Genomic DNA, 16,220 nt, shown 5'->3' with positions numbered 1-16,220 from the left:
CCCCCCCCCACATATTCCTGACACTCTATCCATCACTGCTTTGGCTGATGGGCCATGACACGGTCAAGGTAACACATTGTATACCCTACATATGTCAGGTGCCTGTATGGTTGTGTGGACTACCCTGCCATGTTTGACTTTCCACATGCTATACCTCACGCACATAGGTACACGCCCATACTTAACTTTCATGACATGGTTAGTATACCCGGGTAATACCCGTTCAACTGTGACACATCCTGACAAGTTCGGCTTGGACCGCAGATGTGCGGATTTTGGCCGACTGTTCTAATCATTGGTAGGATGCCACCTTTTCCTATGTCCAGGATGGGATATATTCCGGACACATATCCGATTGTACTGGACAACACGTACCCACAGTCAACGCTACGGATAATACTGTTCCTTTCAGCCTACATGTTGCCTTATTGTTGTAGCAGTTTATATGCTCCTTCTGTTTCGTTTACATGCTTATTCTATTTCCTGTCACATTTGGTATGTGAAATACGGACATACCTATTGTATGTGACTATTACATGCGTTGTGGGATATAATTCGGTCATACGGTCGCTAGATATTTAAATTTATCATGTTTTTTGTTATGGACACATCTGCCCAGCTGCGCACCCTCCCTCACAATATGGGTCAGCAGGTGACCCTGACCATTGGGCTGGACGTACCTATTGGCGGCGCGCTAACATATGATGCGTTTCACTTCCACTTGGTATAACTATCTACACTGCGTTGGACTACGGGCACACGGTTTTCAATGTCATTTGTTTGCGGGATAGGGACCCGTTATTCCCTACCGTGCATTTGTGTTTGCTTCTTCATTTTGTGTTCGCAGGAACTGTCTTGCATGCTTTGCATACGTTTCAGTATCCACGGACACTGACAGATGTGATTACTATTGCTTGCAAATTGTTATATGCAAGCATTTTAGGTTGCACGTTGACAGCTGACATTTCCAGGCCTCCGTGTGGCACTTCGACACGCTCTATGCACCCGCGCTCCTTTCCTATGCACGTGGCTGTGGCGGCAGTGTGCCTTCATTAATATGCATTTGGCGCTACTGCGCCATCTTCACGCCGCACAGTCGGCTCAAGCCGAATGCCGGCCTTGCACCGAGCTTCATGAATCCCAGGGATTATTATGTAACAAAGTCATAGCTGAAAAGTGCCCATATAGTCTGGTCACTTGCCTGTTCAAACAAAAGAATAAATTTATAAGAACTAAAGAAACTGACTAGTAATCATGCATTACCATTAGTTAGGTGTTGAATTAAAATGTGTGAATAGTACTTCTGAGAGCAATTAAGTGGTTTTATATAAAAAAGCCAACTTATATATTATGCATGTGTTACTGTATATAACCTAATCAAAAATAACAGATCTTACTTGTTCTGCAGATGCTTTTATTAATGGAATAGAAGATGTTTAAAACAGGTGGAAGAATAGTTATATTGTTAAATTACCAATAGTGAAAATGTAAGGACATTTTCAGTCATATTTAATGCAAAAGGAGATAAGAGTGTGCATAATGATGTGTAGCATAGAGCATAAAAAAGCCTGTATCCAAATGATAAAGCTTCATAGGTAAGTACTGGGCTAACTGCCCTTGGGGGCCACCGAGTCAATTTCCCTTTTTGTGCTCGAATTAAACTATTCCATTTGAGACTGGCCTTACCCATCCCATGGTCGATAATTATATATTACCCCTAATGAGAATAACTGGATCATACCAAAGATTATTTGACGGGACTATACCTCTCAACTTTCCAGATTTTTGCAGAATGTCCAGATCTTTTTCATCATATTTTGGTCTATTCCTCATACAATGTGTGGTTTTCTAGGAAATCACTGAGGACCAAAGTCACTAAATAATGGCATACTTTTGAGTTTAAGACTTAATATCTTTCAGAAAAATCATGCTACCACAAATCCTGTTATTTTGGCAAATGTCAACATTTATAGGAGGAAGGTTTAAAATCTGTTCCTATTTTTGGGCCTTTGTTCCCCCATTATTTTTATACTTTGTCTGGATTTTCTGAGTTAACAGGCTGAGAGGCATGGAGGGAACCCATGCATGGGATAAAACATTTAGGAGCTCCATGTATCCATTAGTACAGGGAGCAGTCCTGGGGTAAATTTTGTGTTTACCATCCATAGATCCAAGTTGTTCTTGAATATGGACAATGATAAACTTTGTTTAATATGGATGGGGAGTCTGCTCCAGAGCAGTGTTATCTTCTGCAAGATATACTTGTCCCTCCAAACTGTTCTGTTGATGTTGCAGAAGAGGTTAAAATCACTAGACCAAGTATTGCTCATGCCATTTGATTTGTGATGCGCAGTAAATCCATCACTACTGGGTCGAAGAATGCCTTTTATGCTAGACACTGGTCACCTCTTAGCAGTCTGTAGGATACTGAGTATAGTGACAGGGTTTTTAGTCAGTTAATGTCAGACATGTTGTTTAGCACTTGTATCCTTTTAGTAAGGTATCTCTGTGGGCATTCCAGTTGTTGAATGTGTCTGGACAGACATGTATCAAAAAGGGCATTATACTCAATGATTGGACTAATGAGAGTTAAGTAAAATATTCTGTTACTAGGCTAACAACCACTAGGGCCCTTATAAGGCCAACTGTGCACCCCAAATGATTTGGACCCTGAGTATCATGGGCATCTATATGGGGGGGGGCTGCATGTTAGTATGGAGGTAACCAAGGATTTATAAATGGGGTGTTAGTTAGGGTAACACTTTTCTTATTGATGGCCTCTGTTCATAAGGGACACAGGGGCCAGACCAGGGGTAAATTTATGATTTCTCTTCCAGTTGTCAAGGTTTTGTTTTTGAATAGCGTCAGGGATGAACTCTGTTTTACATGGATGGTGAGCCTATTCCACAGTGTGGGAATCCTTTGGGACACATATCTGTCCCTCTATTATGTTCTGTTTATGTCACAAGCAAAGTTCAGATCCCTTGATCTAGTGTTTCTGGTGCTGTTTGCTTTGAGCATGTGCAACAGATCCATCAGTGCTGGGTCTGAGGAAGACCTGTAAGCCAGGCAAAGATCCCCTCTCAGCAGCTTGCACTAGACTGAATATAGAGCCAGAGCCTTTAGGCGATCTGTGTAGGACAGGGCACTCATACCCTGAATTCTTCTGGTGAGAAATCTTTGTGAGCATTCTAACTGTTGCAGGTGGCTGATTAGAAACATGTCAAACGTGGCACTATATTCAATGATAGGTCTGATAAAGGCTGAGTAGAGTGGTTCTATAACTTCCTTGGACTTTGAAGTCATCATATCCTTACCTACAAGTTGGGTAACACAGAATGATTTTCTTATTGTCTTGGTTACATATTGGTCAAAGGCCAAACTGCTGTTTACTTGTGTTCCAAGACCCCTTACTACTGGGTCGACTCTTAGGGGTGTTTTATTGATGGGAGTAATTAACTTGGGTTGATAGTTTCCCAAAGAGCATTAAAATGCATTTTTTGGCAGTGAGTTTTAGGCCCTGGCTTTGGCACCAGTCATGTAAGATGTTGGTGTCTTGGAGGGAATCTATAATATCTCCTAATTTACAGTCAGCTGTGAACTTGGTGAGTCACAGGCCTTGAATGTTAGCCTTGATATCTCAGAAGTAGACGCTAAACAGGAGCCGACCCAGCACAGAGCCCTGGGGTACTCTACTGGCAATCGGTCTCTCGTTGGAGGTGGTCTCACCGATCCTGATTTCTTGGGTCCTGTCTGTGAGCCAGCTTGCAGTTCACAAAATTATGTAGGGATTTATGCCCATCTCAAACAATGCCTGAGTGGGGTGTTGCATCAAATGCCTTGCTCAGGTCAAGATGCACAGTACTCACTCTTTTACCCTTGTCCATTACCTCGATGATCCTCTTAAAGAAGTGCGCTAGGTTAAGTAGGCATGACCTTCCCCTTAAAGCTAACATGGGATTAGTCCAGTGTCTATAGGTTGCTAATATCCTTGTTTATCATTTCCATGATAATTCATTCCATGGTTTTGCATAAAAGGCTTGCTAGACAAATGGGTCTGTAGTTCCCTGGGCTGGTTGATGGTCCGCCCTTTTTGAGGGGAATGATTGTTGCAGTCTTCCATTTACTTGGAACACAGAGTATTTCAAGTCTGTAGTTGAACTGTGCCTCAAGTGGTCCTGACAGATCATGTTTCAGACTGTTCAGGAGCCAACTGGGAAGGTTGTTGGGTCCCATGGATGTAGTGCTCCTGGCTTTAGCATTGCTGCCCCATGTTGGTGAGTACCAGATCTGGCATATTTTATTCTCTGGTTGGAGCATGCACTATCTATTCCAGGGCATTTGTGTTAACAAAATCCAGAAAGCATTGTGCCAGTGAGTTTGAGGCAGTGTAAGTTTCCCAATGTATAGACAGGATGTTAAAGTCACCCATAAATAGGGTGTTTGGTTGGATAATGAACACATCTAGTAGATTTATGTAAGAGTATTGAGACTCTAGGGGCATAGATGGTAACCTGTAGCTAGCCATGATATACTGAGGGACCTTATCCATTGTGACCTGCAAGTGAATGAGCTCCATAGTATCATCCTGGTTAACCAACCTGGATGTATGTTTGTTGCTAACGTAGACTGAGACACCTTCACCTTTGGCCCCAGTCTATGCTGTTGTTGGTGTAAATGTGCAGAAGGCTATGTAGCTTTGTACTTATGGTGTACTTTATATGGCTTTAAACCCAGTCTTGGTCCTGGCACAGATGTCTACATTCTCCAGAGAAAGGAGGTCTTGAACAATGTGGAGTTTTTCCTAGCAGTAAGCAGCAACACACCTTAGGGTTGCTTGGAGACTTTTTTCTCTATGTTGGAAGTTTTATCTTTTTGGTATCCCCTAAAAATGGCTGTAAAGTGGTGGATAAAGTTTTAGTCAATATCCAAAGCTTAGGGAGGGAACAGCTGCAGCTCATCCTTGGCAAAGCAATGTGGTCTGTTGACCATGTCCTCCCATGCTGACAGACACTGAGGTCTGTTGACCATGTCCTCCCATGCTGACAGACACTGAGGTCTGTTGACCATGTCCTCCCATGCTGACAGACACTGAGGTCTGTTGACCATGTCCTCCCATGCTGACAGACACTGAGGTCTGTTGACCATGTCCTCCCATGCTGACAGACACTGAGGTCTGTTGACCATGTCCTCCCATGCTGACAGACACTGAGGTCTGTTGACCATGTCCTCCCATGCTGACAGACACTGAGGTCTGTTGACCATGTCCTCCCATGCTGACAGACACTGAGGTCTGTTGACCATGTCCTCCCATGCTGACAGACACTGAGGTCTGTTGACCATGTCCTCCCATGCTGACAGACACTGAGGTCTGTTGACCATGTCCTCCCATGCTGACAGACACTGAGGTCTGTTGACCATGTCCTCCCATGCTGACAGACACTGAGGTCTGTTGACCATGTCCTCCCATGCTGACAGACACTGAGGTCTGTTGACCATGTCCTCCCATGCTGACAAACACTGAGGTCTGTTGACCATGTCCTCCCATGCTGACAGACACTGAATCACCCTGGAGTGACACCAGAAACAGAATGATTATTTTAATAATTGGCTTAATGTGCATACTGTGGCATCAACCTTAATGAAGGTAGAATGTTGCTCAAAGCAACGCTTGTACCCATCTATAACATATATTCTGAGAGATCCACTTTATAAAAATATTCTTCAAGTCTTACAAAATCATTTGAACCCAATGCCATCCATAATTGCTGAACAGTACTAAGGATTTGCTCCTGCTTCAACACAGAGCATATCAGCAAACCTATCCCCTTTCTGAGTCTCCTCCTCTTTCAAGATTCACAGACGAATGACTCACTTTAGAAAGTAACATATATATTGCACATTACACTATGCTAATTGTACACCATGCTGATTGTGAGACTGCGGTGGTGGTGCTGCGGTAGTATTGTTATCTCACAGTAAGACGTTGTCCTGTTCGATTCTCAGCTAGAGCGTCTTCTGTGTGGAGACATGCGTGAATGGGAGTACCTTCGTTGAAGGTTGTGCGTCAGGGCTGGCAACTCAGCACGTAAAAATCTACTGCCAATCATTCGAGGACCAGAGTTCCACTGTGGCGACCCCTAACCAGGAAAAGCCGAAAGACACAAACAAACACTATGCTGATTGTACATTGCACTGTGCTTGTTCACTGGAATGTATACACATAGTTTTTTTTTTCTATGTAATCAGTCTGAACTCTCTGCTATTGCTTACATTTCTGTATTTTTTTGTTTGTGAAATATTTTGTATTTCTCCCAGGTTGAGCCTGAAATTGTTCAATATTCATCAGTGCACTACCCAGTAAACAAATATAAATGGATACATCTGAGTATGTAGCAGAATTACAGAAAACTGCAGAACACTGCCAGTACCAAAATGGATTGAGACACTGACAGACAAACAGACAGACCAGTGTGTGTTATACGTCAAGAGAATAATAATAAAAGATTATTGCCATAATACAAATTGGGGTGTCCAGTGGGATCTGCATAAGATGATATCTTGGACCTGTAGCAAGAGATGGCTGAACGCAGGATCAACAAAATGGCAATAAGGGACAAGAACCTCATATTAAGCTAATGACTAATAGAATGTTTTGCAGCATATGCCATAATAAGGACCAGGCTGGTAGGATGTATAAAAAACAAGGTGACAAACATAAAGCAATAAAGACTACATAATGATGAAAATGCGTCAAGTGGGCAACCCATTCACTACGCCTCAAATGATGTACAATCCTGTTGAAAAGTGAAATACAACAAATTCATTATCTGTAAGAATGTTTTGGATAACTGACAGCCACAGAGGAAAGTGGACTATTCCAAAGCTGGAAGCAGGGAAGCTGAAGACACAGCTAGGTACTGTGGTAGCAAACAAAAGCTCTTTTCATATGTGCCGTTAACAAAAATAAATGTTTAAAATCAAGACTGGCAAAAAATTAATGTGCAAAGGCATGATCAAAGTATTAGCAATTTTTCAAGATAAAACATGAGTACTAGGCTTCACATGTATATGGGTCAAGCTAAAGCACCACTGTTTAGAGCAGTACTGACCTGGCAACTTAAAGTAAGTAAGGGCCTTTTAGTCTGGACATATGTTCAAAACCACAAACTATGCGTCAAATGTCATCACTACAAGACTGCTGAAGTCCTCAAAAGATACACTGGACATTACTACCTGCTATTATAGCAGGTAAAAAGAGCATAAAGTTTAGATCAATGTAAGTGAATTCAAGTGCTGAATTCTTGACCTGAACATGAGATTTATAAAAATGGACAGCAGAAACTTAATGAAAATGGAGGCTAGGGAACAGAAGATCAACCTTTAGAACATACTGAAATGTAGCTCCTGTGAGGAGCTGAAGCATTGACAAACTTTTCAACAGTTCTTCACAAGATGGGTCTCAGTAGAAATTTACTGAATAAGCCTCCTGCTTAAAATAGCTAGTGAAAGAGGTTTTATTTACAAAAATGGCACAGATTTATTTACTATTTTCAAATATCAAACAGAAACCCACATACACTGCTTCAAAGAATGCAATGAAACCTATAAAAATACTGGCATTCAGAAATAAAATGATGTGCTTAGTTTGCAAGGGATGAATAGAAAATCTAAAGATATCCTTCAAAAGAAAACTGCTTGCTCTAATAGTATCAGAAGTGTTTGGCAAAATATTTAAATTATCAGTACACATAGTTACGCAGAACTTTCTAGAAATGGCTTTGGCACAAAAAGGACTTATGCCCAACTTAGATCTCATGAAACCACACATCCAAACTAACATCCGAGGATGAACAGACAGTGAAACCCAAATCTGCAAATATGTATATAACCAGAGCAGTGATGACCACATAAAAACTACTATACTTCTTATGATTGACGGAAGGAAGGAAGGATGACTGACTGTGAATTTGTTTACAGATTAATGAATGACCATGATGGCCACAGCAATGGTACCAGTACGGCCAAGAGCTACACAGATGACTAAGTGTACTTCTAGGTGTAGGATAAGGAAACAGAAATCCCTCCTAGATGAGGAGGAGGATGCCTATTCTAGTACAGTAAAATCAGATGAATTCTGTAGCTGCATTAAGTGACTCCACTTTGACTGAAAGCAAATAAGAGACACTATCTTAGGTACTTAATGGTGAGATATTTTTCTTTTTAATTTCTCCAAGTCTTTTGGGTTTCTAATACCATGACGGGAATGAGCCCCATTCCTAAGTCAAAGTATGATTAAAATTCATGAAATTAGTATTGTTTCAGTCTTTCATGTCAGCCAAAAGTGCTCTTTGGAGCACCCGCAATGTGCCCAGTAATGACTCCTTCTGCAATTCGTACGGAGCTACATGGATTGGTAACATATCTAAATATGACTGTAGATTCTTTTTTTATAAGACCCATTGCTCCTACTACTATTGGAACTGTCTGGGTATCTTTCTTCCACATTGCTCTCATTTCTGCCTGCAGATCTTGATATTTTATGACTTTGTGTCTCTCTCTGTACGGAAGACACTGTAGTCACTGGGTGTGGTGATTTCAATGATCAATGCTACTCTTGTCTTCTTTTCTTGAACCACTATATCCAGCTTTCTAGCATCTGTCTTTTGAACTGTTGGTAATGGGTGGTCCTAAGTGATATAAACTTCATCATTTTCTAGGATGCTTTGTGGCTCATGTTTCCAGTGTTTTCAGCCACTTCAATACTATAATGTTTGCACAGTCACCAGTGCAACAATCTTGCCACATGGACTTTGTAAACCAACGTGTACATAAGCCCACTATCTTGGGCTGCCAATATTAACCTTTTATCTCTTGGTTTGAATTCACCTCTCCTTAACCATTCCTGCCTGTCTGTAGGGCTTCAAATTTGCTGAGCTAAGACGTTTGCCAGACATTAGGTGGTGTGAGGGAAGAAAAATGTACTTTGAATTTAAATATGTATTTATGCCATTCCGGATGATTCCATTGAAGTGTTATGAGTGAAAATTGATTGAGCAGCAATACGTGTATTTAAACCACTTATTCATTGCAGTAAACACTGCACGCACACACACACACACACACACACACACACACACACACACACACACACACACACACATATATATACATATAAGCTGACCAATATTTCTGACAAGCTGCTTGATTGTTGTAACAAAATTTACATTACTGCAAGTAACATATTCTAATTCTAATATTTTTATCTAATTAGCCTGGCAACCAGCAGAAACGATTAATGCTACCAGATGTTAACAAGCTGCTTTCTATAGTCTGGGGTTTGATTCCCACAGACTACATTTTCTTACTGAGAATTTCTGAGAAAGTCGTCACCTAACTAGAGAGTACTCCCACGAAGAAGATGAATAAAGTGTTTGTTCTTGATGACTTAGACGTAGCAAACACACATACAGTCTGTGTGTGAGTGTGTGTGTATGACTGCTGAATACAGAACTCCAGAAAGTAAGCTGTACATACCACTGAATACAGAACTGAAAGATATGGTTCACAGAAGTGGGCCATGCATTTTGGATGCAATCTAATTTACCCATATGGCATTTGGCGAAACACATTTTATACAGAATAGCACTTCAAATCTGCATTTAGCCAAATAGACTAACAGCAAACTAGTTGGAATTTAAATTTTAGATTTTGCAGGAAACAAATTTACTCAATTGTCCCTGCATAGGAAGATTCATGAAACCCATTCTCACTCTGCCACGGGGATAAGGGAAAACTCAGCTTTCTTCCTCTCCGTAAGACCTGTAAAAATGCTTCTCTTTCAGGAACATCTGCATTTTAGGTTGCAACACAATGTTAGGTATCAGGCCTGCTACCCAAATTTCCTATATGTGAAATGCATTAGTACACGTTTCTCATCTGCATATCTTGTGCACACCACCAGCTTGTCCAGGTATTCAGTAACGTGTCACAACTGCAGATCTGTTACTCCATTATGTACAAAGCAAATTTGGTCTTCTTCAGTCTGTTTTCCTGCATACTAACTCTAAGCACTGTGTTCTACATCTGTGAATCAAGCCACAGAGCCTTAGTTGTGCTCTGTAGAAAAGCCAACAGAGCACACGCAACGTAAATCTTAATAATGAAATGTACTTTTACGGATCAGTAACTGGGCCTAACTACAACCTCCAGTCCACCAAACAATTAAACAAAATTTAAACTGCAAACATTAAGCAGTATTTTACTGAAACAGCAAAGCATTGCCTGTTATACCAGCATACTTCAACATGAGCATTAAGGGTCACAGAAATGACACTCAGAAATCATAGCATAAGGCCAGAAAGAGAAGCATTTTTTTTTGCTTTAACTGCGGTGGTGGTGCTACGGTAGCGTTGTCATCTCACAGTAATACGTTGTCCTGTTCGATTCTCAGCTATTGTGTCTTCTGTGTGGAGACATGCGTGAATGGGCGTACCTTCGTTGAAGGCTGTGCGTCAGGGCCAGCAACTCTGCACGTAAAAATCTACTGCCAATCATTAGCGGACCGGAGTTCCGCTGTGGCGACCCCTAACCGGGAAAAGCCGAAAGACACAACAACATGTCAACAGGTCATAGAAACAACGGATATCATGAAGTTATTGATAAGGAATAGGAGTAAAAGCACATTAGTGATTTAGTAATTTGTGGAGTTAGAAACATCTGGAAATTAAGCTGGAATATTAGCAAAGCCAGGTAGAGCTAGGCAAGTCTGAAATTATACAGTGGATGACATACCTGTACATGAGACCCTCCCCCAGCCAGGCACTGCTCTTCAAAATCAGTCTGCTCAGCAGATTAAAACTAAAATCAAAGAGCCTAATGTTTATCAAATACAAAAACTAAGAAAGCTTCTTTCTTGACTGATTGTGTAATTGATGTTGATGCATACCTTTTCTTTTTAAAGAAAACATCACACGTCTGCTGGAGCATGAACTGGAAAAATAGAAAGGGCAGCAGGAAGTCAGAGCAGTTAGGCCATTAGAATGCAATTAGGACAGAGCTCGTGTACTAATGTTCACCTCCTTGACACGTGCTGCTAGTCTAAAGGGTCTTCAAGTGCCCATTTGCACAAGGTTGGCAAGCAGTGAATTCACATGGAAAGCTGTGTTGCAGAAAATAAAATGCTACGTGAAATCCTCAAAAAAACTTGAGTGATGTAAATGAGGTTACAGGTGCTCAGAGATTTTTCTCTTAATGTGCAAAATTATCACCTCACAGATGGGCACACACACACACACACACACACACACACACACACACACACACACACACACACACACACACACACACACACACACACAATCTTTGTGGTTTACTATCTACAAGTATATTTCTAAAATGTACATTTTAAAATAAGATTGCAGTACAGACCATTTAATTGCTAAGTATCCTAAATAAAAAGGTAATTAAAAAAAAGTTCAACACTGAATAAAGAAAAATTCATTTCTGCAAACATGGTAGCCCATGCTAAATCACTGTCTATCTGGTAATAATCCACTTCACAGATGGTTGTAAGGGCACTCCTCAGTAATAATGCTGTTCTAACCCATGCAATGCAAAATGTGTGACAGCAAGGTAAATACATGTCTTACTGTCAGTTGCAGCTTGGGCTTATGGTTTTTTTTTTTTTTTTTTTAATTTTTAGGTCTCCTAAAGACGTATTAATATTTTGGGCTGTGCATTATGCAATCTATATGCATGTCCATGCAGCAAGAGATACCAGCTGTACCCCATTCTACTCCCTCTGAGCAACACTGATTGAAATTAAACAGCATTTAAAACCAGGAGAGTCAATTAAGTTGGGTTAGTAAATCTAGACTTTGGCTCATCTGTTTTCTGAAAGGGGTTTCCTATTAAATATGTCTATGACTTTTTTAAGAGATACATATTGCATATATTTATGAATATGTATTTTAAACATCTGTTTATTTTCCATAAGATTTTCTACACATGGCAGTAGCAAAGAGAACTAAGGCTCTGACTTGTTAATGAGCTGCTTCCTGTGCCAAGGGTACAGGGTTTGAATCTTTCCTCCATTTGCTTACTGTGTCCTTGAGCAAGCCATTTAATCAAAAGATGCTTTGGAAAAATTAGGAATTTGGGCTACACTTCATGATTGTCTCCTGAACTGTATTGCCTTGTACCTACCCAAGAACAATACAGTCATTTTTCTGTAACTTGAAATTTACCTTGAGAAATTCAAAAAAGCAACCGTATAATGCAGTATACCAAGAAAAAGGTATGGTACAGAAAAAAACACGAAGTAATGTTAATACAAATCACAAATAGTTAAATGACATCTTTACTACGGTGCAACATTCCAAGTTTTACTTTTTATTTTATTATTATTACTAACAACAACAATAATGATATATTTTTAGATTAGGCTCTGTAAGAAAATTCCTACTATCCACTAAGATCTTAAAAGAAGAAAACAAACAACTGGCTCACCCACCACAGAAAGCTATTTATTAAAATGGAAGAGTAAAATCGATAAAATAAATACTAAAAGACTAAAAGTCAGTCCAAAGATTCAGGATAAGCACTTTCAGCCTTCCGGCCTTATTCAGGTCTCTCTGGATATATGAAGCTTTGCCCGTATTATGCTATACCTCTTTGAGAGACACTGTCATTCTGCAGTGATCTCACATTGTTTGCAGTACTTAGTACAGTCCAGCTCAATTTATAGTGTGTTGTAGTCTATGGCAAAACCTGTACCAGGGTCTTCAACTCAGTGGGGTATTTCTTATTAACTGAATTAAATAAAAAAATAATCACTGTATAATCTCTAGCTCAGTGATATACAGGAATGCAGCCCTGTGTGCGAACCAGGCAACTTGAGCTTGATCAAAGAACACAAATCTTCAGGAGTTAAGTGGGAAATAGGGTGAAGGGGCATTTTTATTAGCCCCCCATTTCTCAGGGAAGAAGTAACATTAAGTATTTGGCGGACCAACAGCCTTGTTTTCTGTGGCACCTGCATATGTAATGCACATTGGGAGCTAAGCAGCACAGTGGGCAGGACATTGAGAAAAGGTCCCTGAAACCAGGTGGATACTGTTCCAGAGAGCCCAGATATCCTCTGCACACATTTCTAACCTACACTGCTTATACTGGAGATTTCCCCATTTGTGAGGGGCAGGTCTGAAATGGCAATTCTGTGGGGCAAGTGGAGCAGGTGGGGCTGAGGTACACTGCTGATGGCAAGTAACTATGATGAGAATAAAAAAATAAAATAATTAAAAAAGCACTGCATAAACAACAGTAAAAATGGAAATTCATTCCATTACAGATTGGCACAATTCTAACTATGACTGCCGGTAATTAAACTAATTTTCAGGTGTCCATTTAAAAAGTTTAATGCAAAATGACTGCAAAAGAAAACTGCAGACAGCATGCCTCTTATAGGCTTACATCATGTTCTTTAGTTACTGCCAGTCTTTCAGCTTTCTTGTGCATTCACCTTATTTTGCTCAGCATCTATACAGTTTTAGTTTCTTGTAGCAATTACAAATGAGAGAATGACTTCACATTATATCTTACAAAGATAAGATTTATATGCATATTTTATTTGTGCAGTCTTCATAATGGGAGTAGTCACAAATTTAGATTTCTAATAAATTCATAGGTACTTAATGGGATAATGATACGCCAGGATCTTCAGATGACTAGCCATGCAATTCCAATAAGTTTCCAGCACTAGTATTTTTATATGATTAACCCAGAGTCCCTTGTATTATATGTACAAATAACCTAGGGGCAGGCAGATATTTACAGGTTACCACTGTCCATAAGGGACAAAGGTGCCAATCTAGGGATGAACTTGTCATTTTTCATCCACCCATCCAGATAACACTTGAACAGAGTAAGAGATGTGCTTTGTTTTACAAGGAGAGAAAGATGATTCCTCAGAAGTGGTGTTTTCTGTGAGACATATATATCCCTCTGTCCTGTTCTATTTAAGTTGCAGAAGAGATCAAGATCTTCTCTATTACACTTGTGGATATGTAGCAGATCTGAAAGGATATGGTTGGTATAGGCTCTGTAAGTGAGGGAGAGATCTCTCAGTAGTCCATAAGATACCAAAAATACCTTCAGGTTAGAATGTCTTTATAACTCATGGTGGAATGAGTTGCTTTGTAAATAACTTTTGGTATTCCCTCCTCCTACTCTACTTTGAATTAGTAACCTATAGAATTCTCATCCCTTTCCTCACTCTTGTTTCCAAGAATACCAAGTCTCAATTGTTGTGTCTATTGACCTGGAGATGAATCATGTATTTGGAGTTGAATAAATACATTAAAGAAATGTATATTCACTGACACGGAAAGTGAATATAAGGGGGATGTCTCAGAGACATTTTTCTATATGTTAAATGAGTAAGTCCACTGAGCACAAATATTCCTTTTCAGGGGCGACCTAGGAGCAATATCTGGTCAAGTGACTTGCTCAGTGTCACACTGACTACTGGAGGTGGAAGGAATCAAACCCTATACCCTTGAATACAGGAAGCAGCTCATTAATAATACACTGCCTTAATCCTCTCCACTAACTTTGTAAGCTTTATTGTATACATGTAAATAAAAACTGCAGAACGCATTCAAAACTGAAGTGTTGACTTTAATGAATGAGTAATATCAACACTCAAAAACACATCTGATTTAGAAAGTCATCCTTAAATCAAATAACTAAGACGCCTTTTACAATAATTTTCTTTCAAGCACTTGTTCAGGTTCCTATAGAGAACTAAGAATCATTTAAACACCAATGGGTGAAAACTGTATAATTCTCTTAATACATAATTCATTATCCTTCATTTCCTGGAATTTCTTTCTGAGCCACATTTGAATGAAGCCATGATCTGCTCATACTGTGGACTAATCATGGACTCGCAATGCTTTTCATTGGGAAGGACAAACTCCCTGAACCATTACAAGTTTTCATTTATTCTACAATTGCAATTGTGTGCTATGATACTGCACCACATTTTAATAGTCTTGAGTATAGGCTACCAGATGACTCTCTGGGCAGTTTCATTTACCTTTAAAGGACTGCTGAGGCAGATCCTTTTAGGAAGTGGCAAGCCAGCTGAGTGTCACATGGAAGAGTTGAGAACTATCTTCAGCAAAGCCTTCAATCTACCCTAAATGTGGTATAACATGACTGACTGCATTTTATTCCATTTCATCTCTTGTTCTGACTTACTCTGAAACTGATTACATCTCTCGATTTATCCGACCTACCCTGAAACTGATTACATCTCTTGATTTAAGTAACCTACCCTGAAACTGATTACATCTCTTGATTTATCCGGTCTACCCTGAAACGGATTACATCTCTTGATTTAACTGGCCTACCCTGAAACTGATTACATCTCTCAATTTAACCATCCTACCCTGAAACTGATTGCATCTCTCGATTTAACCAACCTACGCTGAAACTGACTACATCTCTCAATTTAACCGACCTACCCTGAAACTGATTACAGTAAACACTCAGTTAACCGGAACTCAAGCAACCAGCACTCTTAAGCAACCGTCATAAAACTATCAAAGAAATACAATACAATTTTCATGTGTTGCACTTTCTGCTTTCCCCCTGCAGAACCATACCTTATGTTTTTAGAGTTTTAAAGTTCTAAAAAGAAAGATCAAAATAAATTCCCACTCTCTCTCCAACCTGAGAACAGTCAAACCAAACAAATAGTATAGGGTACAGTATTAATAAGGCCTATTTTTAATAGTAACTCTCAAGCAACCAGAAACTACAGTTATCCGGCATTTACCAATTCCCATGGGTGCCAGTTAATTGAGAGTTTACTGTACATCTCTAGATTTAACCAGCCTACCCTGAAACTGATTACACCTCTCGATTTATCCAACTAACCCTGAAGCTGATTACATCTCTCAGTTTAACTGACCTACCCTGAAACTGAATACATCTCTTGATTTATCCGACCTACCCTAAAACTGATTACATCTCTCGGTTTATCTGACCTACCCTGAAACTGATTACATCTCTTGGTTTAACTGACCTACCCTCTACACCCCCCCACCTTCAATTATTCATATCACTCTTCATTACTCAAATGTCACATAATCAATCAATTTAACGCTAATACATTGAGTGAAGTAAACTTTAATATAATAGCTTGGTGAACG

General features: G+C 39.8%; 1 protein-coding gene across 1 annotated transcript in view; it reads right to left on the bottom strand.

The window, feature by feature from the left end:
* The window catches only part of ASS1 (argininosuccinate synthase 1), a 681,159-nt gene that overhangs the window by 334,246 nt on the left and 330,693 nt on the right, over window positions 1–16,220 (bottom strand). The gene's annotated exons all lie outside the window — the stretch shown is intronic.

This window comes from Protopterus annectens, chromosome 16.part0 (genome assembly GCF_019279795.1).
Source record: "Protopterus annectens isolate FY-2018-M chromosome 16.part0, PAN1.0, whole genome shotgun sequence".
In the NCBI taxonomy this organism is placed as follows: Eukaryota; Metazoa; Chordata; order Ceratodontiformes; family Protopteridae; genus Protopterus; species Protopterus annectens.
Note: the sequence above shows the minus strand (reverse complement) of the source record. Positions and strands in the feature narration are given on the sequence as shown.